The 13,261-nt window shown below is 42.0% G+C and overlaps 1 long non-coding RNA gene across 1 annotated transcript; it reads right to left on the reverse strand.

Moving 5' to 3' along the window:
- Window positions 1-7,086: 7,086 nt before the first annotated feature.
- LOC140706408 (uncharacterized) lies at window positions 7,087-11,859 on the reverse strand. The gene is made up of 3 exons (XR_012086051.2): window positions 11,724-11,859; window positions 10,375-10,447; window positions 7,087-8,154 (listed from the first exon to the last, which is right to left on the reverse strand). It is a non-coding gene; the product is annotated as an uncharacterized LOC140706408 (long non-coding RNA).
- Window positions 11,860-13,261: the final 1,402 nt, after the last annotated feature.

Consider the following 13,261-nt stretch of genomic DNA (forward strand, 5'->3'; position numbering starts at 1 on the left):
TTACAAATACATATTTAAAAAATACAATAAACCCAACAATACATAGGTTCAGGAAAACAAATGCAACACTTGTGTTATACGTATGTAGAAAGCTTGGATAAGCTAATTCATTTTAAATTGACATCTGGATGATATCTTGGAGAGGGCAATTGAATCAGGCCACTTCAGGATACTATAAGCACAACCCTTTGGCTAATCTTAAATCCTGGGTTAGTCTGTTCTGGATAAAGTAGTTCTTCAGGTATCTGGTATGAAGCCTGGTCACATTTAAATGTACTGTTTATATGATTTGGTAAGTATGTGACAGGAAGGGTGAGTGAAGAATATTAGTAAGAATGGTTTTATTATTAGTAAGATACTAGATAAGGTTGAGGAATGTGTGTGGGAGATAAATTAGTCTTGAATCTGATACAGGAGCAGTCTATGTGGAGTGACCAGGGAGCGGGTGGTTTGGAGTCTGGGATCTGAGTGAACACGTGGACAGAGAGAGATTGAGGAGCTGAGAAGAACTAATAGAGAGGATCGTGCTGCATGAATTTAAAAGCCAAGGAAGGAACAGCATTCTTTTAATAAAACATTTTTGTTCCATTCAAGCTGAATGGTGCTCAGTTAAATACACAAGAGTAGGCTATGTGGATAGTGTTAAAAGGGCCTGAGTGAAGAGGCAAATATATGCACACATAGGAGCAGCTAAAGTTAGTAACAGTGAAAGATAAGTGGAGTGAATACAGTGGTGCCTCGCACTGTTTAACGAAGAATCCGCATAGCGACCCGTTTTTTGGGGTCGCTAATGCGGTCGCATTGCGATGTTTAGATAGGCTAAACATCGCATTGCGATCATTTCTGCACCCGGTGGCCATTTTGGGAACAGCTGATTGGCGGTTCCAAAATGGCCACGGGGTGAAGAAAATGGCCGCCCGCACCATTTTCGCACCCTGCCCTTGCTTACCAAGGGCACGAAAATGGCGGCGCTATGGAGAAACTTCACAGAACGGTGAGTTTAAGAGCCATAGGAACGCATTAAACTATGTTTAATGCGTTTCTATGGCATTTTCTGTTCCGTATAGCGATGTTTCCCCATAGTATTAAAAGGGCCTGAGTGAAGAGGCAAATATATGCACACATAGGAGCAACTAAAGTTAGTAACAGTGAAAGAGAAGTGGAGTGAATATTATTAAAGAAAGCATGTTTATTCCTGTTGTGACTTAAAGAGGCCATTACCTCAACAGTCAAGTGACAAAGCAAAGAGTGGTTGATATAGGTATCAGAGAAACAGGACATGACACCTGAGCCCTGAGCTTTTTAGAGCTTTGTATGCTGAGGCTTAAACTGCTGAAGCCTCAAGCCTCTATGCTGCAAGGTCAGAAGACCTGCAGTTGTAAGATCGAATCCATGCAATGGAGTGAGCCCCTGTCGCTTGTCTCAGCTCCTGCCAACCTAGCGGTTCGAAAGCATGCAAAAATGCAAGTAGATAAATAGGTATCACCTCGGTGGGAAGGTAAATTGCATTCCGTGTCTAATGCTGTTCACGTAACCACGGAGGATTGTCTGCGGACAAAACGCTAGCTCTATGGGTTGGAAACGGAGATGAGCACCGCCGTCTAGAGTCGGACACGATTGGACAAATTGTCAAGGGGAACCTTTACCTTTTTATGCTAGTCCAAACACCTTCACTTGGGACTGAATAATGGCTGATGCACAGAATTCAAAACAGGTGTAATATGTCCATCTTATGGTGCCGCTATGGATGCATGTGCAGTGGCGTTCTGCATCCGCTGCAGCCTCCAGACTGTCTTCCAGGGAAACTCACACAGAGCGCATTATAAAAGTCTAGTCGGGAGTATGCACTATTATAGCCATGTCATCCCTGTTCAAGAGTGTTTGTAGTTATTGAAGCAACCATGGCCGCAGTCTTTGTCACTGGTTGCCAGTGACAACTGTGAATTGAAAAATGCTCCCAAAGTGTAAGTTGTGATTGCTTAGAGGTAAAACACCCCAACTAGTATCCTATCACTATTCCCAGCTAGCGCAGACCCATTGAACCAATTGTTGAATAGTAAGCCAACACTTAGGTAAATCCTAGTGAGTTAACAGGCCTACTATAATTAGAGACTAGCATTAGGATATAGGCCTATGTATCTTTAAGACAAAGGATCAGGAATATTTCTGTTAAAATAGGAAGTGATCTCTGCACCTGGCCAGCTTGTGAGAATCATAGATAATGTTCTGCAGACAGCAAAAGGCTGTCATGCTAACCTTCTTATAGGCTTATTTATGTTACCCCACCCACCATCCCCTTCAAGGCATGAACTGAGACCAAACTAATTGATATTTATAAACCTCCTTGGAGATCTTGAGCTGGGAGCCGGGAGCATTTTTTATTTGCTTCAGGACCACCTGCATGGAAAAAGGATGCATTTATTTGAATGCTGCCTGGGCTGCCGCAGCCGCCGATCTGATATCACTCGGAGAAATTCACAGAACAGATGCGGCTGTCACATTTAATTTCTCCTTCTCGGAAAACACAGGGGACAAGGAACCCATCGAGGAGGAGCAAGAAGTAAAATAAGAGGAAAGGAAAGGAAACAGAGCACAATAGATATCAAAGGGAAAAGGGAAACCCATTGTTTCTTGGTATATGCTTATGCAGGTACCATCCGTGTATTGCAAGGGAGTGACTCACGCTTCCCACAATGCAAAGAAAAAACCTGGATTCAACCCACTTTTCCTCCTCCTCCTCTTCTTTCTTTAATCTATGCACTGAACAGTATAATGTGGCATAGACTTAGGATAAAGCACATGATTTGAACACAGAAGGGCCCAGGTTTCAGCCCCCAGCATATCCAGATAAGTTTATGGAAAAACCCATCCCAAAACCTTAGAGAGATGCTGTCACTCAGTGTTGGCCAGACCGGACTCTGAAACAGTGTGAGGCAGCTTCCTAAGCCCCAACACTTTACTTCTGAAGCAGTACCTAGCGAAGAACAAATATAATGCATTTCCTCATGAATAAAATCCTATCCAGGCAATTCCTATAACAGGTTTGAGATCTCTCTCAAGTTTCTCCTGGATGGTCAAATAGCAGAACATGTTCTGTTCTCTCCCATAACCATCAGGCTGCATTCCTCTCCCAGATCCTTTGAAAACCCAGACCTGTCTGCAGTGTCTGTTATCTTTTAGATATTATTGTCAGCATGAACCACAGTGCTTTCTTTGGCTTTTCATGTAAAGACATGCAAGAAATTTCTAGCCCTTGAGGCTTGCAAAGAATAGTTTTATTTTTGAAAAAAAAAAAAAGAACATTCTAGCAGTAATCTACTTATGGTAGCCACAGATCTCCTGATATGCATGAATAACATTGAAGCCAGCATTGGCACTTGTACTCTTCCTGTCCCAGAGGCTTAGGTAAAAATGTCATTGAACATGTATACAGGCAGACAAGCAGAAATTAAATCATGTCCTGGGCACATAAGAAAGCAAACTGAAAGGCATTACGTTGCTTCTGAAATTTATTCATACAGACATTTTGAGGAAAGTTGCACAAGAAGGTATTTCATTGGGAACTTGGAAATTTTTCCTGTTTTGGACTACAATTCCCAGAATACTTTACTCCACAAAATGAACTCTTGTTTTAATGGTTTGCTGGTCAGTAAAATGTGCAGCAGCAAGAAGCGGTCGAGACTTGCAGAATGAATCCATTGTCGGATCAAACAAGTTGGAGGGAAAGGTGAAAGTCATTTGACTGGAGAATGTGTAGGGGTCACATTTATGACTTCCAATAATATAGTAATAGGATGCCGTCCTTCACCATCTGTCTCCTTTGGGCACTGTGTGCTAAAGAAGGATGTTGCAGGGATAAAAAACAATTGCTTTGTTTAAGACTGCAGTAGAGAATCACAGTTTGAAGTTGTCTTCATTGTGTTCCCACTAAGTTAACATTTCTATAGCAACTGCATGCTTGCATCTTCCTGAAAAAAAATCCCTCCTTCCATCCTAGTATAAAGTGAATTTAGCTTAAAAGATGACTAGTTAAATCTCTAAAATGTTATTAACAAAGCAAATTCACCATCAAATCAGACTCCAAAAAAATGGCTTACTCATTATAAAGCCTATGGCGTTTCTCCAGTTTCCAGATGGGGCCAGTCCAAGCTATTTGGTTGTCTGAGTCAAGAGAGGAAATGGTGGCTCATATCTCTTTTCATTCCATGTATGAAGACCAACTGGAGGTATAGTCAAATCTTACTTCAGCTGGTAACTGGGTGGCACTACAACTAATCGGGGGGTGGGGGGGTAAGGAAAGGGTTGGTGGCACTTACACAGCTCTTTTCTCCAACAGGTGGAAATAACCAGGGATCACATCTTCTTTTTGGAGTGGTGAGCACACACTGCCTAACGTAAGGGCTGCCCTGGCTACTGCTGAACTAGACTGTTGGGAAAGGCCAAAGGACAACATGGATCCACTGATGTTGTAAGAGCTGGTGGTAATTATTTTAGCAAATAGGAAACTAGTAAGGAGAGCATATGGCTATCCGTCCGGAATAATCACTCAGGATGCTTATGGTAAAGTAAGAAAAAAAACCTTGGTTTTGTTGTTCTAGGAAATCCATTCAGGACCAAATGTAGACTTCAATACAAAAATCCCTAGAAGCCCCTTCTCTATATACAATTGAAGACCAACATAGAGGTGGTCTTCCACTGCAGATGAAGGACAACAAAGAAAATCATCTCTCTGTGAACCAGACATTCTGGGGTTGTGCTGGGTTGTTCTGGTATTCTTTGTTACAGATTTAAATAGGTCATGCCATTATTAGCATCCACACATGAGGAGGATGCGGCTGGATGTATTGGGAAGCACAATGTCATCCTAGTACCAATCATCTACATACAGTACATCTGGAATTACTACCTGGCATCCCATACCAAAAATAGATTTTTCTTTGGCCCATCTGCTCCTCCATCTCCTTGCCTACTTCACTTTCTCCTCCCTGTTTTACTCACATACCATTCTCAAACCTTCACTTTTTGGGTACAATGCTTTCTAATTTTGGTTTTTAAAATGTTTTGCATTCTACCTTTGTGCTGTGCTGCAAAAACGGAAACATTTTTAAAAACGTGCTTCCTGTTGTAGATACGAACAAAAAGAAAAACAAGTACTGTATCCAAGTATCATGGAAGTCACAGTTCTTTTGGATACATCCTTTATAGAGCCTAGTGGGCAGAGCCGAAAGGCCCAGTATTTTAAAAAAAAATCCAAAGCCCTTTTCTAGAACGGTGAAACCAACTGATGTAGTGATTTGAGTTTCCGAGCTGCAGTTCAAAAACACAAAACAGCACACCTCTAATTGGCATCCGTAGGTTATTTTAAATGCAACATTGCTGCACTCATTCTAACATATGCCAACAGGAAACAAGGGAGGAAGATTGGCTTCATGTCCTTTTTGTGGTTTTTCTAGCAACAACTGGCTGGTCCTATCCAAATTATGATACTAAGTGCGACTCAACAAGATTCTTTTACATTCTTGGCTTTTTTGTATGTAAGATCTTCCTGTCCCATTTTCTGTCATTATATGCATACAATACTGCAGTGAATTTAGAATTGCAGGAGCTCATCAGGACCAGAGCATGGAAGATTCTGGGAACTGTAGTGCACAAAAACATGGAATAGTGAAGACAGAAGGGGCCTATAAGACCATCAAGTCCAACCCCCTGCTCGATGCAAGAATACAAGTCAAAGGATATTTGCCAGGTGGTTGTCTAAGTTTCTCTTGAATGCCTCCAGTATTGGAGCGCTCACCACCTCTTGAAGTAATTGTTTCCACTGTCTTACTGCTCTAACAGTTAGGAGGTTTCTCTTGATAGCCAATTGAAATCTGGCTTCCTGTAACTTGAGCCCAAAGTTTCAAAACTCTGGGTTGCAATATGTATGCACAAGAATTGATGGGAACCTTCAAGCCAATCAATCAAGCTTCATAAAACTATTGTTCTACCAACTGTGGCTGTGTCTGATTTTGGAGATCTCCCAGGAGAACAATAGATATTCAAACAGTAATTTGGTGGGTGAAGCATAGGCTGGAGTAGAATCAGCTCCCCTATTCCTGTGTTGTACTTCAGTAGCCCTTGAAACTATATAGTGTACTGTTTCATACCAGGCCAGTTCTTTTACCCACCTAGCAGCTAGATTCTTAACCAAAAAGGCCATTCCAGTCATCTGGAGTCCAGACTTTTTTATAAAGAAAAAATGCACTGAAAATTCAAGAATTTAAATCTTGACCACCCACATGAAAAGCTCTATCACTGAGCTATGGTCTCTTCCTTATGCAGATCTGAAAAAGTTGCACTTTTGGACTATGATTCCTAGAATCCCAGAGGCATCATCATGGCCAGCTTCTGGGATAACTAATATAAAAAGTAAGTCACATAAGCTCTTCCTCCAAGGAATCCTTTGAATGGCATAATGATTCCATGGCTACAAGCCTAGCATACATCCCAGTATATTAAGGCATTCACTAAGGCTGACAAACCACAACAGAGCACAAGATGATGCCTTTTCTGCCCTTCACTCCAGTGTCTGCTGCCTCTCTCTCTCTCTCTCTCTCCCCTCTCCCCCTCACACAGACAGACAGACAGACAGACAGACAGACAGACAGACAGACAGACAGACAGACAGACAGACAGACAGACAGACAGACAGACAGACAGACAGACAGACAGACAGAGAGCAACCATAGTTCTTTAGCTACCAGCCTCCAATTCACAAGTAGGCCCAGCCAGTGGGGGATGCTCTAATGGGCCAGGAGGCAAGCAGTCTACTTCTGAGAGGGAAGTTATTGGCTGCACCATCTCCTCCTGATCAGCCCTGAGTGGGCTTAGCTGGAAACAGAAGTAGCACTGTGGTGGGCTGATGGAGAGAAGCAACTGCACCATTACCATTTGCATGGGCAAGGAAGTTCTATTTTGCAAAGAAGGTAGAAGCACCATCACCTTAGAGAACGAGGGCCTGGTCACACAGGCAATAAAACTGGGATTTTACCTATGTTAAAAATAGTGATGAGTTTCACGTTCGCACAATTAATTCTGAAGTATGCATTTATTTTTTTCCAGACTTGTAGGAAGCAAGTTACAATAAATGGCCACCAGGGGACTGTTTGTTTTAGCATGCTGTCTTCTCCACCAATTAAAGCCATTGTGAATTTTAGAGCCAGTTTTAAAAGGGAGCATTTCAATTACTCAATAGGAAACTAGAAAACTACTAAAAACATGTGACTTGAATCAGCTCAAATTAAAACTCTACATACTGTGGGGTTTTTTGAGAAATGTAGACAGGTTCTGAGTAGCAATTGCTCTTAGGAATCATGATCAGCTGAGCTGATCTGCTGTCATAAGGATAACTAGATCACAATAGTCTCTATTTTTACTCTTTCTGTTTTATCCCTCACTAGCTGGAATTATCTCACTTTAGACAGAAGTAGACTGATTAGATTAGGCACCCTTCAATCTCGAGAGACTATGGTAACATACTCTGTATGGAGGACTTGAAACAGTGTCTAGTGTGGCTGAGAAGGCTAATTCGAGAGTGACAATCCCTTCCACACTGAAGACAAATACAATCTGTCTCCTGTTCAGTTCCCTGATTTTGCTGCTTTTGGGACTGCCTCTTTGCCTCGGCCTGCTGGACAAGTGTCTCTTCAAAATGGGAGAGGCGGTGATGCAATGCCTGCCTCCAGGCTGAGCGCTCAGATGTCAAGGTTTCCTATCTGTTGAGGTCCATTCCTAATGCCTTCAGATCCATATCCTTGTATCGCAGCTGTGGTCTCCCTCTGGGGCAATTTCCCTGCACTAATTCTCCATACAGAAGATCTTTCAGAATCCGACCATCAGCATTCTCACAACATGCCCAAGCCAATGTAGACGTTGCTGTTTCAGTAATGTATACATGCTGAATATTCCAGCTCATTCTAGAACTACTTTATTTGGAACTTTGTCCTGCCAGGTGATACCAAAAATGCGTTGGAGACAACGCATATGGAACGTGTTCAGCTTCCTCTCCTGCCGTGCACAAAGGGTCCAGGACTCACTGCAGTACAGGAGTCTGCTCATGACACAGGCTCTATGAACTAGGATCTTGGTATATGCCGTCAGCTTCTTAGACTGAAACTAGAAAATAAAATTGTCACATTTACAATATGCAATTAAGACATTTCTAATTAAAGACAAAAATCCCCCCTGCTATTTAACACTCTTCTGAATTGAGAAGGTGATGTGCATATCACATATGAGAAGAAATTAGAAGTCCGTTCAGTTATTTTATCTAGAATGAAGGTGTGAATTAGCCTGAACATTTTTCTATAGTAACAAATGAAAAGCACAACTTGCCTGTCCTAGTTCTCCCCTGCTCCCCACAACTGCAACTTCTGTGACAGACACTGAATAGAACAGATCAGAAATATGTTCTTAGAGCTTCAGAATCAGAAGGGACTGTATGGATCATCAAGTCCAGCCCCTGTCAAGGAGACACAATGGAGAATTAAACTCCCAACCTCTGGCTCTACAGCCAGATACCTAAACCACTGAGTCACCCATTATGCACAGAGCTGCAAAAAAGAAAATCCACTGAAAAATCTTTTATTATGTTGGATGCAGATTTAATTGTCCTTAGCCTAGATCCATTAGCTCAAATGCCCATCTGATCATACCGTTACAGTGCTAGGCAACAGGATTTCAGCCTATGTTTGTGTTTACTTGCACAGAAATAAGTTCAAACAGAAGGGGTTCAGTAAATTGTTCTCCTCTTTCCTCTCTTGGGGAAGTTCAGCAGCAATCTTTGTTGATCTGCCAAAAGTACCTGGTCTCTGTCAATTATAGATTGGATCATCTATGCCCAGGACATGACTGACCTGATATGCTGATAGATGCCTATGCTGGTGACTGCAGCTTGTGTCTGCTGAGAAGTTTTTGAAATGCATGCCCAACTGGGGGTGTATGTACCAAGAGCTCATTCTTCATGTTTTTAACCTCATAATGCCAATCTTATGGTGTGGGTGTGGAAAGCATGAACATCCAAATGTTGTTGGACTACAGCTACCACCAGTCCTAGCGAAAGTAGCCAAGGATGACAGACATATGCAGTCCAATAACTTCTGGTGGCTTACAGGTTCCCCACCCCTGCTTACACAATTCAATTGAGATGAGTATATGTTATAGTAACAAGAATCCATTTGCTACATATGATCAGAAAAAAAGGAAGCTGAAGTTTTGCACATGGTTGCCTATGATTAAAAAGCACACTTGCTCCCCCAGTGGGTTTTGATGGCTAAGTGGGGATTCAAACTGTTTGCCAGAGTCCTAGTCAATCACTCTATCCACTGCATCACACTGGGAATCACCCTGGCATTCAGATAAGGACCAGAAAGATCTGGATTTGAATCTTCACTCAGTCATAAACATTACTGGGTGACTGTGAGTCATTGACTATCTTTCATACTTAACCCAACTCACATGCATTTTGTTAAGAGAGAACTAGGAATATGTGTCGCTTCTTGGAAGAAGATAAAGTATAAAACATAACACGTAGTGTACATATAAAATGTTTTGCAGCATGGGCAGGGAGCCTTTAAGCTTTAGGGCCTCAAGCAACCCTCAAGCCTATCTCACATGGCCCTCAACCTCAAATCAAAAGCTGTCTCCAACTGGCTATATACAACTATCATCCTTGAAGCAAGTGCCTCAGCCATGCTTTAAAATCCCTGTTCAAGTGATCAGTTTCAATCCCAGATCAGTAGATGGAGAGAGGAAAAGATCATGTTGAGTGGAGAAGGTTGTGGCAGAAGAAGAGAGAAAAGAAGGGGTAGCTTGCCGACTTTTGGCTCTGGCTTCGTCTACCATTGGCTTTAGTCTCCCTCATCTCTGACATGGGGCTACTGACAAGTTACCCCCCCCCCCCGCAAAGGAATGAACCGACAGGGAAAAAGGCTGTCCAGACCTATCAGAGTTCTCAGCTGAAGATGACAGAAGTGCCTTTGGCAGGTGTTCTCAAACTATCCCAGTGAGACTATCCAGTTGTACAAATGCAACATGTTAATTGGCCAGAATTTCAACAAGGAGCCTAGGAATGGACAGTCCAGAGCAAATGTTTATCTATCATAACCACATAGACTGATGGAAAGCTACAGGCTCTCAAGTAGAGGTGCTAGGACAGAATTTGCATAAGCTACTTTGTTGACTACAGTTCCCGGAATTCCCAAGGTGATGTGGATGCTGTGGTCCAAAAACATAGCAACTTGAAGCAACCCCTCCCTTTTGGTTAAAAAATAATAGGGTATTGTAATGAACTATACCACCATCCATTTATATAAAGAAAAATTACAAAAGACTCACCAGTTTCCAATGTGTTTTCTCACGGCCACTAAACAACCACTGTATCAGTATGATCTTCCTCATGTGTATTCAGCTTGTGAAAGACATAAAAGAGAGATGAGTCATGGCAGAAAGAGATGTAGAGAGAAAGGTCACTGTGTGTCTAAATAATCTGAAAAAGAAGAAATGGTCTCCTCTCTGGACCACAATTAAATTTCACTCATAAGTACATTGATGCTGGGCAATGAGGAAAGAGAAAGACTGGTCTGTATTATTATCCAGCTGCCTATATGATGATCTGTTATTGGGAGAGGGGGTTATGCTTCCCATCTCCAAATCCCAAGGGCATCTTCCAAAATCCCACAATGCAATAAAGCAATTTAAAGTGTATTAACTGAAACCTACAAAAATATAGCAAGAGAGTAAAATCATAGTCTAAGAACAAAACAAACATATCAAAGAAAAATGAATCAAATTAAATTGTAAATCCAACAAAACCAAAAATAAGAGTCTTTGCACTGTGCCAAAATTGGTCCATAGTAGCTCCAGGAAGGATGACCGGCAAAGAATTGATGCTTTTTGAATTGTGGTGCTGGAGGAGGCTCTTGAGAGTCTTCTGGACTGCAAGGAGAACAAACCTATCCATTCTGAAAGAAATCAACCCTGAGTGCTCACTGGAAGGACAGATCCTGAAGCTGAGGCTCCAATACTTCGGCCATCTCATGAGAAGAGAAGACTCCCTGGAAAAGACCCTGATGCTGGGAAAATGTGAGGGCAAGAGGAGAAGGGGACAACAGAGGATGAGATGGTTGGACAGTGTCATCGAAGCTACCAACATGAATTTGACCCAACTCCGGGAGGCAGTGGAAGACAGAAGGGCCTGGCGTGCTCTGGTCCATGGGGTCACGAAGAGTCCGACACAACTTAATGACTAAACAACAACAACAACAACAATACCCATTGTCGTGTAGTGGATAGAGTGACACACTAGGAGGAGACCTGGGTTCAAATCCATCTTTGGGGATGGTGGCAAGACTCGTAGACCCACTGCTTAAGTTTCACACTTACCTCCAATGCCCTATGAGAGCTGTTGTAAACCAGTTCTGACTTGATGACATAGAACACATGAATCTATGCCTCCAAAATGAAAAGAGTACTATTGACTCAGGAAGTGTGTGAGCGTGGTGCACCTCAATCCCATTAATACCTCACAGTGCACAGATAAAGTGGTTGGTTCAAATACAGAAACTCCCATGTTAAGCTCTGGATTTAGTGAGATCAGAAAGCAGGAGGATTTGGGTGTAATCCAGAACATGTAGAAGGGCTTCCACTATCACCAAAGCTATTCTGCCAAAAGACAAGAGACTCACCTTCACTTCGAGAAACTGAGAAGCATTTTGGATCTTTGGCTCACTGTCTATTTTCCATCCCTGGCTTTTCCGGTAATGACCTCTCTCCATCCTGGTGTTATCTGGACAAAACCTTGGCACACAGGCACAACCATGATTTTGGAGAATTAGAGTGAAATTTGCATTGCTTACAGTAGAAAAATCATCCCCACATTAAAATGCTAGATAGAGGATACAGTATTGGATACAGATTGTGATTCATCCCCAGACACACACTTCTAGGGCAAAATCTACATTCCAAAAATTACATTCTGTCTTGGGTCCTTTGAGGAGAAAGTGGTGTAAAAACGTTTTTAATTAATTAATTAATTAAACGTATTTGTTAAAACATTATATCCTACTTTCCCCTCAAACCACAAGGTAGTGTGCAAGGTTTCCTTCTCGCTTTACCCTCAGAATAATCCTTGTGGTAAATTAGGCTGAGAGAGTGTTATTAGATTAAGGTCACCCAGAAAGTTTCGTGGCTAAGTGGGGATTTAAACCCAGGTCTCCAGAGTCTTAGGCCAACACTCTAGCCACTATAGCATATTAGCTTTTAGTCACATCTGATGATCCAGGTGAGTTTAGTGGATTTGAGTCCCTTTTTAGTTAATAAACAAGTTGCAACCATTCTTGAACAGGGATAGTGGACCTATGGTAACCTTAAGGCTGGACTATTGCAATATGCCATATGTGGGGCTGCCCTTTAGGCTGATCCAGAAGCCGCAACTGATGCTGAATGATTTTGCTAGCCTTGTGGATGAGGCAACACATAACACCTTTGATGAAGCAATTGCAGCCACTTTGCTACTGGGCCAAGTTTCAGGTTTTGTAACTTGTTTGTAACATCCTGATACACCCTGACACCAAATTATCTGGAGGACAACCTTCTCCTTGTAGACCACTCCTGAGCCCTCAAAATCATGTGGAAAGCCCTCCTAGTGGTACCACCTGCTTCTCTGGAAGTCTTCTCTGCAGCCATTTGGGGGCCAAACATTTAGAGTTTCTTCCCTCAGAGATTTCATGTGCTCCTTACATGCTTAGTCTTAGGACCATATTGAAAATGTAAGTATTTAGAAAGCCTTCTTTCTATAATCTATTTACATCATATATCTCATGGACTACACAGACATTGCATGTTAATTTTTGTATTATGAATATTTTGTTGTCTGTTTGTGTTCTGCATATATTCTATTGTGTATTGTGTCTATTATATATTTCATGTTACTGCACACCACCATATGAAGAAGGCAGAGTTGTTAATTACAGACTTGTTTGGCTTGGGTGGATGAGCTGCCTTTAGGTGAGACATAAAGACCCAGTTAACTGGTAGGCATCAATGCACGTTGGGAATGTAAAGACTAATGGCCTAATAATTGACCTCTTGTGTGTGTGCTTGTCTCTATGTGTTTCAGAGAAAGGGAGGGCGGAAGGTCGTACTTTTGATTTCTCCCATTCATTCATTCATTCCTGCCTGCAGGGACTAGGTCTCCTCCTGACTGGCTCGACAAAACACACCC

The sequence above is a fragment of the Pogona vitticeps genome, chromosome 4 (assembly GCF_051106095.1).
Source record: "Pogona vitticeps strain Pit_001003342236 chromosome 4, PviZW2.1, whole genome shotgun sequence".
Classification (NCBI taxonomy): Eukaryota; Metazoa; Chordata; class Lepidosauria; order Squamata; family Agamidae; genus Pogona; species Pogona vitticeps.